General features: G+C 38.6%; 1 protein-coding gene across 1 annotated transcript in view; it reads left to right on the forward strand.

Annotated features, from left to right (window-relative positions):
- Positions 1-16,333, forward strand: part of IRS1 (insulin receptor substrate 1) — a 48,453-nt gene extending 32,120 nt beyond the window's left edge. Inside the window, exon 2 of the mRNA XM_079314671.1 lies at positions 15,258-16,333. The gene's annotated coding sequence lies outside the window, so the exon portion shown is untranslated. The remainder of the gene's footprint in view (positions 1-15,257) is intronic.
- Positions 16,334-16,413: the final 80 nt, after the last annotated feature.

The following is a 16,413-nucleotide window of genomic DNA, read 5'->3' on the forward strand; positions in this document are numbered from 1 at the left end:
TGAATTGCATGTGCTGCAGCTGCTGTGCAGGGTTGATGTGTCCAGCTGTTTGCAGCTGCTGGAATCTGTGCCAGGCACATGTGCACACCCACCCCCTTTAACTTGGTATTATTATAGCCTGGGGCTTGAACCTGAGATTCTGCTTTTGCCAAAAGAAAGGTATGCATGAAATTAAAGGAAAAAGCAGACACAGGGCCTGTCAGAGATGCTCTTCTCCGTGAATAGAAAGTGCTTAGTAGTGGCTTTTCAAAATGATAGTTAGTAGTTTTCATAAATGATAATATAATTCAAAATGAAACAATCCATTCCTATATTTTTGCCTTCCCACCACCCAGCTGAGAGGTTTAAAAATGAAGTACCAGCTGCAGAAGGAGCTGCACGTTGTGGGGCAGGGAGTACAGTTAATTTCCTGAGCCAAAAAGGGGCCAAATCCTTAGGTGAAGAGGGGCTGGGGGAGGCCTCTCCTGCTGTAACTTAATCTGAAGAACAGATAAATTCTTTTCTAAGTCAAACCAAGTAATGAGTTTCCTCTTGGTAAACCAGTGGTGTACTGATTTATAAAATACTTCTGTTTTCATGTTGTCTTTACAGCCTGTAAGATGGAGGGACTTGAAACTTTGGGAGTTATTTAGGTGTATAGACACAATATTAATTTGTATTTTATTTTACGTGTGCATATATGGGTGCTAATATTTTATTTGATCTTCACGGAATCTTCACGGAAACAACCACCACCAAGTGCAGAGAGTGGTTTAAAACCATAGGAAGGCTAAACATTGCTTGTTAACATAGTTTGATTTCTGTATTGTGTATACCAGACCCTTTGCAAGCTTTTTTTCTGGTAAATGTTCAAATCAGTGAAAATAAAAATGAAGGTATATTCTCACAAGACACCCAAGCCTCTCTGTAAGCCGTTTCCCCCTCTTAGCTCCTTGCCTAGCCTAGCTTCTTTTGGCTATGGCTGTAATTCAGGTTACAACTGTACTTGAACTGCTTTGTTGCAGGTGAAGGCAAAAGGTGGTACTTTAAAATACTTCCTGCTCAAAGTACTGAAACACTGAAAGGCTGTCCCTTAACTGTGAACTGACTCCAGTGTTCCTGTTTTGCCTTTCAAAAGCTGAACCTGCAGGCAGCTTCAGGACAAAGAGTGATGTGACCTTCACAAGCTTCTGGGTCATGTTTTGAGCTCATAGTTTTCTAACAATTGATAAATCTGCACATAATTTTTACCTGGAGCTGAACCATAGCACATGGTGTAGACATTTGAAGGAAATGCTGAAATAAATTTTGCTTTATGCTTACTTGTATCAACCAACTAAGAGTGCTTGAATGTGTTGTGTGCATAAATATAGATACTTATGTGTATCAGTCTGTGTGTACCTGTGTATGTGAAGGGAGGGGGAGATAAAACCAGTTTGGGCAAATGGAGGCAAAAAGTGGGATAAGTCACATAAGAACACAGATCTAAATGACTGCAATATTAGTGGTGGAAGGGGTGATGTGCAATAAAGTAAAATGTCCTTTTTTTGTCCCGGCCACCTGGCAGCAGAAGCTCTGTAGTTGCTGCACCCTTTGGAGTGCCCCGTCTGCTCGGGCTGCAGTTGAGTTGGCAAAGTATTACAGGGAATGCAGTGCTTTAAAGCTACTGTTGTTTTGTCCTTCAGTAAGGCACATGTTTTGATTTGTATGGAGAGTATCTTAAAGACTGGATGCTTTGGCAATATAAACAATTGGAAAAGGAAAATGCATCTGTTTTCTATTACAATCTAATATTATGCTCATCTGTGGCTTCTAAGTAATGGACACTTGTTTACATATTACAGAATATAGATTATAATTTTATAAACATAGTTTATAGTTGCATATTGGTTTCCTAAATAAAATAAAGAAAAGCAATAGTGGTTTGTAGAAATGATTGCACTGAGACAGTCCTGGAAGTCCAAAGATGCAGCTGGTATCCAGAAGTGGGAATGGAAAGCCTCTACTTTCTGCAGTGCCTTTCCCATAGCTCAGATATTGCCTCTCTTTATGCTCAAATCTGTTTGCTACTACTAATGATTTCTGCCTACTAAGTTTAAGATTTGTTATAAATGAAGATTACAGCATTGTTTTCCTTTAACTGAATCTGATTTGCAAACCCTTAAGAGAAAGTCTTCTTCTTTAAGTGTTTTAAAGTAAAATGTCAGTAGACATCTGTGTACTTCCCTGGTTTAATACTACATCTAAATTGCAGCTGTGGGATATTTCCAAACTCCTGTTTCCCTTTCTTACATTTCCATTCTTTTCAATGAAGCACAGCTTTGTTGAATGAATTGGTTTATTATTTTCTGAATCTCAAATACATCATGTAAATGTAGTGGCCACTTAAACATGTAAAATCCACAGCTTTTAAATCTTACCACATGTATTTTTACTGTTAGTTGATATATGATTGCTCTGACTGCAAGAATGATGCAGAAGAATTTGGTTATTTAGTCCTCTCTTGAATGTCTAAGCTGGCAGTACACTTCAAGCAGCAGTAAAGGAGTCATCTGAGCAGAAGTGAAAATAAGAGTATGGAAGCATGAATATCATTCCTAAGCCCATGTGGAAGAAACCTGACAAATAAAAAAGTAGAAAAAATGGGAGGTTCATGGATCTTTTTATTAAAAAGTCTGTGTTTACAATTATGCAAAAATCTGATGGTTTGAGATGAGTTAACTTTAAAATAATTGTTTCATTTGCCCTACAAGGAAGTTCAGGATATTTTAGTTAAATTGCTTATTCTTTTGAAAATGTATATTACAAAAAGATTTTTCACTTAAAAAGTCATATGAATGTCTGTTTTGTCTATATTTTGCATGGTAAAATAGCAGAACATCTAATTTGCTCCTATTTTTGACAACTTTCAGTGCTTCAGGCAGAAATTTCCCATGCTTGTTACTAGTCTCCCTCCAGTTGAAATTTGCTGGAAAGCTTTAGCTGAAAAAGCTTAACCATCTTCAGTGAGTGAGAACACCATTCCTTTTTCATCCCTTCCAACCACTGCTTCAGACAGTACTGATGTTTTGCAGATTTTTAAGTGACCTTGAAGTTTGGAAGGAAACAATTCCTCCATTTCAGGGGGTGTATTTGCCTTAAAGCCATACTTTGTTATGTCAATATTCTGAGTAGCTGAGAAATACCAAGTTGCACTTACAGTAGAACTTGCTACACCTTCAGGTATTATTTGGAAAACCTGTGGCTCCTACCATGTCCTACCTTTCCACAGACCCTGATGGTGCTTTTCTCTTAGCAACCAAGACTGCAAACTGGGAGAGAATCACAGACAGAAATGAGTTTGAAAGGAATCTTGCTGAAATACCAGGACTTCGAGTGAAAGAAAAGGTTCCTGTGTTTGTATTTCATCATATTGTCTCTGTAGAACAAATGCCTACTGATGCTACAGAAACTCCTGACTTTTAGTTGTCATGATTCTTAATTCAAATTAAACATTGCATTAAACCTTATGCATAGTTGGTAATAGAGAGACATGAATATGCAATTATTGAGAATGGAGAACATGTAATAGAAAAACAGTTGTTACCAATATAGGATGTATTTATCTGTAGAAAATAATTGTAGTTAGTTTTTCCCTTCTCCTTCTATGATAATTCTTATTTCTAACAGTCCTCAGAATTTGAACTGGGAATCATAAATTTTGTCTGACAATGCAGGGGTTTGGGGGAGCAGGTTTTTTTTTTTTTTTTTTTGAGGCAGGGAACTGTCCTGGTTTTGGAGAGCTTTTTTTGTCCAGTAATGCAATTGAACTACTTTTTTCATGCTACCATAGCCTATTTTAGCTCCTTTCTGTTTATACACACATTTACAGGCAGTGGTGTTACACTCGTAGCTTTTGTACATGTGATAAATAGAAAATACATGTTATGGAACAATGTGATAGGCAGCATACCTTCTGATAGAATTTTAAACTGCAAAATTTATGTTTCGTATAAGATATTTGCAGAGTTTTCTTTTGTTCCTTAAGTGTTTTAAATGATGAAACATAACTTCAGAAAAGCTTTAATAATATGAAAAATGTTCTGTTGCTGGAAAGAGATGTACAAAATAATACTGACTGAGATCTCTTTAGTTGTTGTGCTGTATACTTTTTGTACCCCAAAAGACCATGAAAGTTGAGGTTTTATAACAAAAATACTAGCTTTATCCTAATTAAAACCTTCACTTAAGAGAACTGGACCTTAAATTAGGGTATTTTTCGGTCTGGCATGAAGATACAGATGGAAAGTAGAAACTGGAATACTGTGCCATTCTTCATGTGTCCTCTTTACTATAGCTTGATCATTTACAATCTTTACCACTGAAGGTACAGGGAGTTTCCAAAGGTATGCAAAACTTAAAAAAAACAATGCAATATTCTGTTGTATAAGGGGGGAATGCAGGAAGAATTTATAGGTACCCTCTGAAAGCAGAAATTGTTTTAAAAGGGACTGAGCTGTACAATTTCTTGAAAACTGCACTACTGCTTGTCACAAGCCATTATTTTAAAAATTATATTTAAAATTTTAGTTTATAATTTCCCTCTACATTTCAGACTGCCTTCTTCCATCTCAGCCATATCTTTGAGTTGCACTTGCTCCCTGAAGTATAATGCAAGCTTCTGTTTTTTAAGTTACATCTATAAGGCTGAATGGAACATTACCCTCCTTGTTTGACCTCCCACATGCGATGCACAATCCATTAAATCTCATGTAATATTTAAGAATTTAATACATTCTTTGCATAACATAACAGTAATAATACTGACAAAACACTGCTCCAAGCAAAACTGCTTATACAAACAGCTGATCTGTGAGCAGTGGAGCTAATGAAGCTGTGTTTCCTATAGATTTTTCTCATATATTAACTGGCTATTTCCCCTCTGCAGCTTCTCTGGAATATCTGACCAGCAGTGCTGGGCTGATAAGGGGATGGGTGCAGGGCTGAGCATTGGTCTGACCACCCTGCTCTCCTCTTCATTTTGGGGAGAGTTTCAATTGTACCATCAGTTACTTTTGTAATCACTGAGATCACTATCAACTGGCCAAGTTAGGTACATATTCTCATGGTTAAGAGGACTGGGTGGCCAGTGGTACAAGTTTGTGTGGTAGGTTTTAAGAATAGAGAATTTACAGTTTTATGAGATTATTAAGTGCAGTGATACAGCATGATAAGGCTGGATTTTCATATATTTTGTCAAGGTTAATCTCTAGAGGATGTTTTCAGTCACTGATTAACTAAGACATCTTAATAATATGTGGTATTATGTACAGATCCTTTAGTGTGTATGCTAAGCCTTTAATCTGTGCTGCTATATGCTTTTAATTTTCAATTGACTTATACTAATAGCTTCTAAAGGGTTATCCTTAATGCTGGATTTGACAACTCATGGAAGATTTACATGTGACAATAATACAGTGTCTATCATCTAGTGAGATTCTTACTGATATTCTTGTGAACAACTTTCATTATATGGAAAGAAATTAATGTGACATTTTGTTTTAAAACGTTTAAAATATCTGACTGAAAATTCTGAGATGAGAAAAACTTTCACCTAGTTTGACTTTTGCTTGTGTAATTATGCATTTTCATAATGTTAGATTGGTGTTGCAATTAAATAGCTAATGTGACTATTGATTGGTTTCCCATTTGAAATTGTGGCAACCGAACAAGTGAAGGTTAGTCCTTTTAGGCTGTTAGCAGCTTTAAAATACAATATTGACAGTTATTCAGGCTTTTAAGAGTTTGCTGAATGAAACTCAAAAGAAACAGCAGTAAAGTACTTGATTTGTCTAATTGGTCTTTATAATTTAGATTTAATTCACAGCTGTATCCAAATAGGGCTCCCCCCTCCCTAAGTGCCTGCCAGGTGCTGCCTCCTCTGCTCTTGTACTTCAAACTTGAGATACCTTCATTGTTTTGAATGAGATTGTATTTCCTTTGTGCCCTTTCATCACCCTGTATTTACTATTTTCTTGTTACCATGGTTTCAGGAAATAAATTAGATGACAGTTGTTTTGAAAACCTAATCTATATACAAACAAGTTTTTCAGTGTTTAAATGGTGCAATGAAGACTTTAGCTGTGGACTATCTCAGAGCTCATTAAAGTGCTCAGCATTGTTATTGAGGTTAATCCCATTGCAGTCCTGGGTACACTGATTGCTAATTCAGTGGGAGGAGAAGGGTACAGCTCTTGCTTTACCAGTAAAGGCTTGTTTCTGATATTGGAATTTTGTTGTCTTTCTTTTTTTTTTTTTCTCTCGAGCTAATAATTCTGTTGCATGTAGAGTTTGCTTAATTTTATAAATCTGTTTTAATGTGGAATAATGCTTGACTGTATGTGGTCACACTCAAATGTTATTTATTTTTGTAAGCATTGATACTTTTGCCTCCCACCCTCGTGCATATGGGTTGTTGTAGTTTCAGACTACGTAGCAAAAAACGTACATTTCCCACATAGAATGGATTCTTCAGTTTGTAGGAGTGATCCAGGAATGAGGCATTTTTTCAGTTCTTTTTATTCTCGGCAGCGTGTGGCTGCCCAACGTTTTATTTATAGCACCTTGTCCAGATGCTGCCCTGCGTCTGTCTTCATGTGGGCACTGTCAAGACATTCTCACCCTGCAGTCTGCCCCTGGCACAGTCTGAACTCTGCTGCAAGGCAGCAGTTCTCAGCTCACAGGCAACACACTGAGACACAGGAAGATCAGGGCAGAAAAATGATTCCCTAGATATTCTAGTGACTGTGCATGTTTGAGACTTCATGACTTCCTCCTCCTCACGATAAACTTCATGTAGAAAATATATGGGGTTTTATATTTTCCTTGAGAGTAAGACAGAGTAACTACAAAGCAAATCAAACCAAGGACAGAATTAGATTTCAGGTCTTTCTGCATGTGGTTGTGTGCTTGTCCAACTGGCTGTAGGTTGGACCTACCAACCTACACTATATATACCTCAACCACAGCACTTTACTGCTGGCAGCTTTTGAATATGGCTGATGCTTTGAATTTCAGTTACTAGCTTGAGTGTCAAAGGAATCTGGACACTGGGTTTGAGGTGCTGGGAAGAGGAAGATGCCATGTTACTCTTAGAGAAGTTTTGCAATTTATGGCGGAGAGGGGAAGTAAAAAGGTCAGGTCAAATGAGTGCAAATTACTAGAAATAAATTGTGAGTGTATGTGGATGTACATGAAAAATGCAATTATAGTGAAACAAATTATGTTATGCCAGTAGTTTTCTAGGATTTCTTATCTTGGTCTACAAAGCAGAAAACAACGTGTCAAAGCAGTTAATGTAATTCATTTAATGTCAGACTGATGGTGGTATCTTGGTGAAAAACAATCTGTGGTTAAACTATTGTTTCCTAGTCCAAACTTGGCTGTTGCTTTTTGCTGTTTACTAAAGGCCTTCTCCTTTCCCTTTTTTAAAGCACAATCTCTTAATTTGTTTTGAGCTGTTTCTGCTGTATGGTAGTTTTTATATTATGGAGTAGCAGATGGTTTCAAAATAATGGATTCTTTCATTCTACCTTGGCTTTCCAAACTCTTTGGTACAATTTTGTCAGCTTTATGATATTTCATTTGTTCTTATCCCTTCCCTGCTTTGTTTTCTTGGCATGCTTCTCACAATGTGTTTTCCAGTACCTCCTTATTAACCTTTTTTGATATTTAATGCACTGTTGTTTTGAATTGAGGAAGTGTTTCATCCAAATTCACTGCAGAACTTCCTTCCCACGCTGCTGCCCAGACGTGCTGCAGACTAGCTACTTAATTTGCACTGGCAAAATTTCAAAGTGAAGGTCAGCTGGCCAGGTTATCCCCACATGGGGCTTCTGTATCCCTTCCTAAATGCCATTTTTCTTCTGTCTGTTCTGCATTTTCCACTTACTTGTCCATTGGGAGGAAAATGACTCCAGCAGAGTTGAATGGTGTGACTCCTTCTTTGCTTTAAGCTGTAACTCTCACAATTTAGCATGTATCATGAAAACAGTTTCAAGGCAGTTTAGACTATTTATTTAGGAGTTTTAACATGTTGTCAGAAAAAAGTAAATCTGTCAGAAAAAGAGCATTATAAAGTTGTGTCAAAAAGTCACAGGAGAAAGTGGTGAGGTTTGGTTTCTGGTTTGGAGCCCAGAGTGCCAGAAAGGCATGTGAATGAATATTCAGCAGCTGGGATATATTCTGATTCTGTGGTAGCTACCCTGGGTGTTATGTGTTGCTGAGCTCCACTGCTGATGTAATTTAGTTGATATAATATGAGCACAGCTTCAGTGCACTCAATTTTGATCAAAATTAATTGTGTGTGTTTAAATTGCTGACGAGCTGAAGGGGTGTGAGTACATCTGAAGGCACCCAGGTCATCTGCTTCCCTACAGTCAGAGCAGCTGAAATGATTCCCAGCATTGATGAGTTTGTTGAATTCGAAACTGCCATGAAAGTAATTTAATTTGAAAACTAAAAGTTCTAAGAAAGCTCCTTTGAAGAACAAATTACATAATGAAGTTGTTTCTGGGTTCCCCTTGTTAATATTGTTGATACATGGTTATATCTTTGATAAAGATAGAAACTGAGCAGTGTTTTCTTTTGAAGGATACAGCCATAAAAAGTGTATTTAACCAGTGCTTTCTTGAACTGGGTGTGGATTATTGGGTCATCATGAGAGGCATGAATGCCACAAATTCTTCAAGGTTAGACTCTGCAGACTTGGTGAGCTGAACAGTACAAATTCCAAAATTATGAACAATCCCAGTTGTTGAATTTGCAAGTTTATTTGAATCTTAAAGACACAAGCAGTGTTGCCCTGTGAGGACTGAAGCTCTTAACTACGTGGTGCACATTTAGGGTTTGCTCTCATTATTGCATTCTGTGGAGAAGACCTTGGGCCAGCAGTGGGTTAATCTGAAGGATATCAAACACAAACAGTGCTGCCAAGTATATTAGAAGAGCATTATGAGAAGATTTGGGATGAACTTGGAAGTATTGATCTCCTGAGATCCCTGGCTTCATAGTAACATCATTATTTTCAGTCCTGAAACAAAGGTATTTTTTCTTTCCATTGTAAGCCAGACTCAACCTTTAGCTGTTTACTCAGATTTATTAGTAAAGGAAGGGAAAGATCCAGATCTTCAGTCTTTACAAAATTGGAAGACACAAACATGAGAATCCCATTTATAAGATCACGCCTTTTAATGAGAAAGTCTCTGCCCATATTTTTCATTTAATAGAAACCAACCAACCACAAATGTACAGGCTGCATCTTGGATTTTTGTAACTTGCAACTGCTGGACACTTGTTTTGTTCTATGGCTTGCTTAGCTGTGCCACCACAAGAAAAGTTGTAGAATTTGTTTACAAAGCGTATTGAATTTAAGCACTTTCTTTCTAAATTTAATTGTATTTTGTTTCTTTTAGTCTTCAAAAAGCCCAAAAACTCCATAACTTTTTTCTCCAAAATTGAAAAGGTTAAATATTTAATCAGAAATTCAGTATTTGGGTCATCAGTCTTGTTCAAACCCTTAACTGCTACTGATTTTGTATAATAGAGCAGGAGGTCCCTTCAGTACTTTTTCTACATAGAAAATCTGTGATTTCCTTTTTCCTGGATGTTTTATACCAGTGCAGAGAGCTGGCTGATGTCCTCTTTATTGGTGGAACCAGGCAAATCTGACCTCCAGCAGCTTCACTCTCTCCCATGCCAGGTGCTCGGGGCATGGCTCTGTGTCTGTGGCAGCCTTTCTCGCTGACCTCAGTGATGGGTTGAGTTTTCTCTTCAATGAGTTTAAATCAGATTGACGTGCTGTGAAGCTGAAATCAAACATACAAATTCTTTGCTGGGCAGAAGCTCATCCAAAGAATGTGTGTGGTTTTTAGTTTGTGCTTTCCCACTGTACTTTCATCCCAGGAAATGGGTTCTTAAATGTAAAAACCTGGTTATACTCTTCATCTCATTTTTAAAGTCTCACAGTTGTTGTTTATTCACCATCTTCTCTTTCTGGAGAAAATAGGAAAATACTCAATTTTCTGCTGTAGTGTGGATGGCTTTTTTTGGTTTTTTTGTTTGTTTTTTTTGTTTGTTTGTTTTTTTGGGTTTTGTTTTGTTTTGTTTTGTTTTGTTGGGGGTTTTTTTGGGGTTTTTTGTTGTTTTTTTTTTCCCAGTGCTGTGCATGAACTTATTCTGAACCAACAGCAGAAGGACGGTATCATCTGTACGTGGTCTTTAGGTTCCTTGCTCCAGCAGTGAATGACCTCTATAAAGACAAAACCGGATGAAAACACCAAATTCATTATTCTGCTTTATAGGAAAACACCAAATTCAGTATTCTGCCTTATATTGGTGAAACAGAATCTTCAGTAATTCCCCATTCAGGACATCCACGGGAAAGCTGAAATAGACATTTTGGGGTACAAGGAAGAAAAGCTTATCTATTAAATGTAGATTACAGCCTGTCAAGTTAAATAGCAATGTTGTAATTACTTTGTTTGGTTCTGTTTGGAATTGCTTTTGTTAGACCCGGGCTGCAATTAACACACTGGAGCAGCCATTGTTCCTGCCTGCATTCCTTGGCTCCTTCGGCGTCGCTGGGAGTGGGGGAGCTCTGCAGCTCATTTGCATCTCTTTGAAAAGGAGTTACTTGAGCTAGCTTTAATTTTGGTCGATATTTTAATTTATCCGAAGGAGATGCTTCCCGTGCCTGTGTGCACGTTAGTAATGCCGGGAAAAATGTAAACAGGCGCTGCTTGTGCTCATCCGTGTGCGGAGCGCGGAAACGGGGATGGATTCGGTTCGTGGGCAGGCGCGCACCGTTTGGTTATAATTAGCTGGTGACTCATGCACATGTCACCAAGACGAGCTGTTAATGAGTTTTTCAAGACTTCTTAATGTGTTTACTTTGTATGGGCTCTCTAAAGACACCCCGTTTTACCTGTCCGGGCAAAGGACAGGCTGCGCGGAGACCTCGGCTGGTGGGATCCTGCCTGAGTCCTCCGAGAATGTTCATAATGGCTCTCCTTCAGTTTTGTTCATGAGCTTTTCATTTTTTATGAGCTACATTTGTCTATTATGCGGGAAGCCGCTGTTTAATCTACACAGGATAAGGTGATCGATATGATCCTAAAGTAAACAACAAATGCACTTATAAAACCTTTTATTTATAACTAGTAACTGTGGCAGGGAGTGTTCAGCTAGTCCTTGCTCATGGTTTCAAATGAGGCCTTGATGGGATATGCGCAGTTCTGGAGAATGTGTTTGGATTAACAAGGTTAATGGCAGAGCTGCAAAATAGCTTCATTTGGTAGATTCAGAAAAAAACTGCATTTTCTTCAGTCAAAAAGAAAATCTTTTCATTGACCTGGCTCTGTCACCTGTGGAGTTGTTTCCTAAACAGATGCCAGCTGACATGGAAAGGTGTCACAGTGTATTGAGCAGGTCTGATGTTAGGGAGCTGTGTTTTGCCCTTCTGTGTTAATCAGTGACAAAGGAGTTGCATTTATTTGCTGACATGATGGTGGAACTTCAACAGCAACTTCATGTTATTGGACTGTTTCGAAATTAAATGACTCTTTGGAAGGGCATTTCTACTGGTGTTTTAGGGACAAGACATATTATTGGCCCTTAATAGCAAATGGAAGTTTAAATTGGCTACTGGAAAGCCTTTTGCTGGAACATTGCTTGAGTTTTCACTTTTGTTTGCTTTGGGTTTTTTTTTCCTCCTTGGTTACTTTCAAAGAGAATGGAGGGTAAGGAAGGAGTAAGGATTACACTTTAAGTGTAGTTTAGCAACACATCTATGTTATGGATGAAAATTCTGTTTAACCTCAGAAAAGATATATTAAACTGTCTAGACACTCTGCTCTTTAGTTCAAAATTTAAGTACTCTTCTTCTCCAGCTCCCCAATAATGGAAATAAAATGAAATATCATCTTATTTTTAGTTACTGGATTTAAGAATGGGATTTCAGCTGTAATAGGAACTGCAGCTAGCTGTGCTGTATCCATCCAGGACTGAGAGATTTGAGAAGGAAGCCTTGCCAGCTGGAATGTGTGTCAGTGTTATCTGCATGTGTGTTGTAACAGATGTTGAGCAGACTACTTGTCAGAGGTGCCTTGTAGGAACTTTTAAAGATTCTTGTTTGTTCCAGTACATTTTTCTTGCATCGCTGACTTTTTCCATAAAGTCAACCACAAACTGCATTATTGGGGACTCCGGCTGAAACTTGTGGTGAATAGGAAATAGATTAAACACAGGTTTTCCCTTTTCTCTGGTTGCCAACAGTGATGTCAGTAGTTTTAATGGTCCTTACCTCAGCTCGCTGCTGTCCTCGCACTCTCTATTAAAACACTTGTCTTCTGCACTGTTTTGTGTGTTGTTAAGGAAATGCTGATGGCTGGAAGTATCCAGCCCATTACTTCATTTCCAAATAAGGTTCTTTCACCTTAAAGCACATTGCTATAGCTCACTGAGGAGAGAGGAGATTCAGATTGTTTTGTCAAAAATTTGGGAAATACTCTTTTTGAAGTCCAGCAAAGAATGTTTGAATGCTAAAACTGAGGACAGTTCTTTTAGCTGTGCATGAGGCACAAATAATGGATTCAAGATTTATAGGTTGAATATATTTTCAGTGACCTCAGAGGAGCAGCTTTGCCCTCAGATTGTCTGTTTCCTACACATCTTTGTGTATTCAGACAGAAAAGGCACCACTGTACTGTAACAGTAGTGTGGACTGTCATTCTTGGTTACTCAATTCATGTTTTGTTGAAAGAGATTGGTCAGAGGAGTTGGGTATGAAAGCCAGTAATTGCAATCAATAGCTTCAGCTGGCCCTTAGCAAAGATCCTAGTTGATTTTTTTTCCCTTCCCAAAATTAAAAGAAAACAAAAGCTATCAATATATCTTTAGGAAAGGGTGACAGACAGATTTCCATGCTGTACTGCTGAAGATCTGGAGATGTTAAGTACAGGCTTGAAACTGCTCCATTCCCCTGTATCCTGTCGTACCTGCAGCTGATGTTTGTATGAAATTCAGCATATGCCAGGTTATTCCTGCATGATTCTGGCTCTTCATCCTGTCTCCAACTCTTGGATATTTCAGGCTTCTGTGATTTTTCACTCTTTTTACACATGTGCAGGACTATAAGGTACAAGTGTTTGGGTGTCTGTAACTGTGGGTCTCTTTGGTTTTCTTTTCTAAGTGAATTACTCTACAAAGTGTTTTGTTTTTCCAATTGACTTGTTATTCTCTTTCTTCCTCTGCTCTTCTCACTTTGGAATCCAGGAATAAAGGGCCTCCAGTAGTGGTTGAGATAACTTCTTGGCTGTATTGATGGAATTGGATGGGACAGGCCATTTTGTTCAATACATGATGTATTGGAGTTTAGGTGACCTGAATACTGGTGAAGAGGCATAGAACTTGACCCTGATACTGCAAATCATGTATTATTTATGCTCTTAAAATCTCTTAGCAGAATCAAGTCTGGCCATGTAGAAAAGCAGTTTCTTGCTGTCCTTGCCCTTGCCCTGTTGGTGCAGGGCAGGTCAGACCTTTGGGGCCTGCTGGGGGCACCCAGCTGTTCCTCTGGCCTCCTGGATGGGATCTGGGTGTGGAACACCCACCTTGGATATGCAGCACACACATCATGCACACTTTGCTCCTTCATTGAAATGAAGCCATTTCTCCTTTGTTGCTTGTCTTTATTAATAAAGTATGGTATTACTGGCTAATTTTAGGTCAAATGTAATTGAAAGCTGCATATCTTATATGAAGCTGTGTATAGATACTTGGGTAGGAACATTCCAGTAGATTGCAATGTGAGTGCAGAAGAAAGTTGAAAGTAAATAAGAGATCTGTGAGATAATTCTCCAGGGAGTTTTCACAGCATACCACACATCATTTACAGGGATAGGCTTTCCTTTCACTTGAAGGACCACACAAAGTAAATTTTGTTTCTTGTGCAATTAAAGAATGTAGGACAGGAGGTCTTTTCAGTTTTTTCACTTCAACGTGTCTATGGGAAGCCTTTATTTGTACTGAGGAAAATGTACTGTTTACCTGTCTTTTCAGGAGCACAGTTAATATTGAACATGGAAATAGACACACTTTTATGTAAAATGTGAGTTTTGCTTCAGCAGATTTTAGTGAAACTACTGAAATGTAAATGCTGGTAGTCCTCTAACCCCAGTTAAAGTCAAACTGTATTCGTTTCAGTGCTGCATGGTTCAGTCCCCAGTGGATCTGGCTGCATGTCAGTGTTGTGCAGAGAGCAGCAGGGCTGGGGGGTGGGAGGCCCAGGGGTGGTGGGCAGTGAGAGACACCAGGCCTGTGTGTGTGACCTCAGCTCTGTGTCCCCCAGCAGGGACCGTGCTCCCCACAGGGGCTGGAGCAGCTGCCAGCAGGACACGAGGCCATCCAGCCCCGAGTGCATCCTGCTGGCACTGCCCTGCTCCTGACCAGGGCTGGGAGTGACAGCCTGCCTGGGGTCAGCCAGCAGAAAGGCAGAGTCCAGAGGACTTGCTGACCCAGACTGGTGTGCTGTGTGCTGGGTCAGGGAGGCTGCAGCAGATGAGGAGGAGTGGGGGACAGGGTCAAAGGCAGCTCTTGGCATTCACTCCTCTCTAAACCTGAGCTGTGCATTTTTGGGGTTGCAGGACCTTCTTATTCACCCAGCCCTCTCTCAGAGGGTAGCATAATGTAGATAAATTTATGGACTTCACCAGGATTTTCTACAATGTTTTTTTTTTTAGAACTTACATGTCAAATAGGGAGTGGTAATGCTGCACCCTGAATGCTCCATTCCTTGGTCATCCTTCCCAGGCCAGCCATGGTGTTTGCAGGTGGCCCAGAAAGCCTCTTGTAGTGCCTGACATGCAGTGGATCTTTCCTTGAAGCTGGTAAAAATGCCAACAGCAGGCTGGTGTTTAGAGCTTTCCTTTCTCTTGTTACAGAAGCTTGTCAGAGTTAATCAGTATGGACACTTAAATTGTTTCTGCTTAGGTGAATCTCTTGCAAGTTTTAAATGTGTTTCTGAGTGCTTTGAATTTTATTGCCAACATCTGTTTTAAATGCTTTTGGGATTCACATGCCTGAGTACAGTTCAACTGTGCCATAATTTTTCAGGGTGCTAACACTTTCAGTTTGAATGATAACTCTTTCAAAGAGAAGAAAAAAAATGAGGGGGTGGGAAATATTTGCAGAAAAGTTTTGAAGTGCTCATGATGCTGATTTTCTTTCTCTTTCAATTTCAGAATGATGACCTACACAACCTCAACAAATCCTTCTTTTAAACTCATGGGTATCAAGACTATGTATGTTTCATGCTATCACAACTAGGACCTCACCTCCTCCTCCTCCTCTTCCTCTGTAAATGGGTACGATGCATCCAGTTCAGTTTGTTTACTTTACACAATCCTCAGGAGTTGTTGACTGAGCTGCACATCCTGTGTTGTGCCAAGCAGAAGCACTGTGACACCTGGACAACAAGTCTCTCTTACTTCATCCTCTACCATAAGGACTTAGCTGGCCACATGAACTGATGTGCCCACCACTACATCATGGTGAGAATGGGTATTTTACTAGCACATTTACACAACTTCATTTGCTGCTGAAAACCTGTATGACAAATCATCATTGTAAATTATTACATACAAAACTTAATGTTGGTTGAAGAGTATTAAATATTTAACATAGGTTTTGATTTATACATGTACTTTTTTAATTAAAATGTAACTTTTCCTACAGCACATCTTTTTTGATGTGGAACTGAGGTATACTATATTCTGTTGTAAACAGAGTGGGGAACCTGCTTAAAACAAGGCTTCTAAGAATAGAGTAGGGTACTATTCTTGTTTTAAGATTGTAATTCAGAAAATAATATAATACGAGTCATTGGTCCCTGGGCCTTGATTGTACAGTCATATTTACTGATACTATCAGTTGTAAGATAACCCTGATGTTGAGCTGAATTCTTTCCAAAAGAAAAATAATTTTGTACTCCTTGTAAAATAATAGTCTGTATTAACTGCAATGAAGACAAACATTACCGTTCATGGCTATTTACAAGTGTCAACTTGAATTCATCAATTGCACAGTAACTGACAAAAAAAATCAGAAAAAAGAAATCAAAGTCTTCCATTGTATATATTGTAAAGAAGAAAAACAAAAAAAAAAACAACAACCAACCAACGGGAAGCCACAAAGCAAAATGGAAACAAAAAAGGGTGAACTTTTTAAATTTACTCTTTCCCTGGAATGAAAATGTGGGTGTTTGTAAATTCTGGAAATCTCTTTCTATATGTAATAAACTAGATACTGTTTTATCTGCTGTAGTGGGTTTTGGATCTCTTTTATTTTCTTGGTAAGCTGTCTCAAATATCTGAAATTGTCCTACCAGGTTCCTGTGAT

The sequence above is a fragment of the Erithacus rubecula genome, assembly GCF_903797595.1.
Source record: "Erithacus rubecula genome assembly, chromosome: 11".
NCBI lineage: Eukaryota > Metazoa > Chordata > Aves > Passeriformes > Muscicapidae > Erithacus > Erithacus rubecula.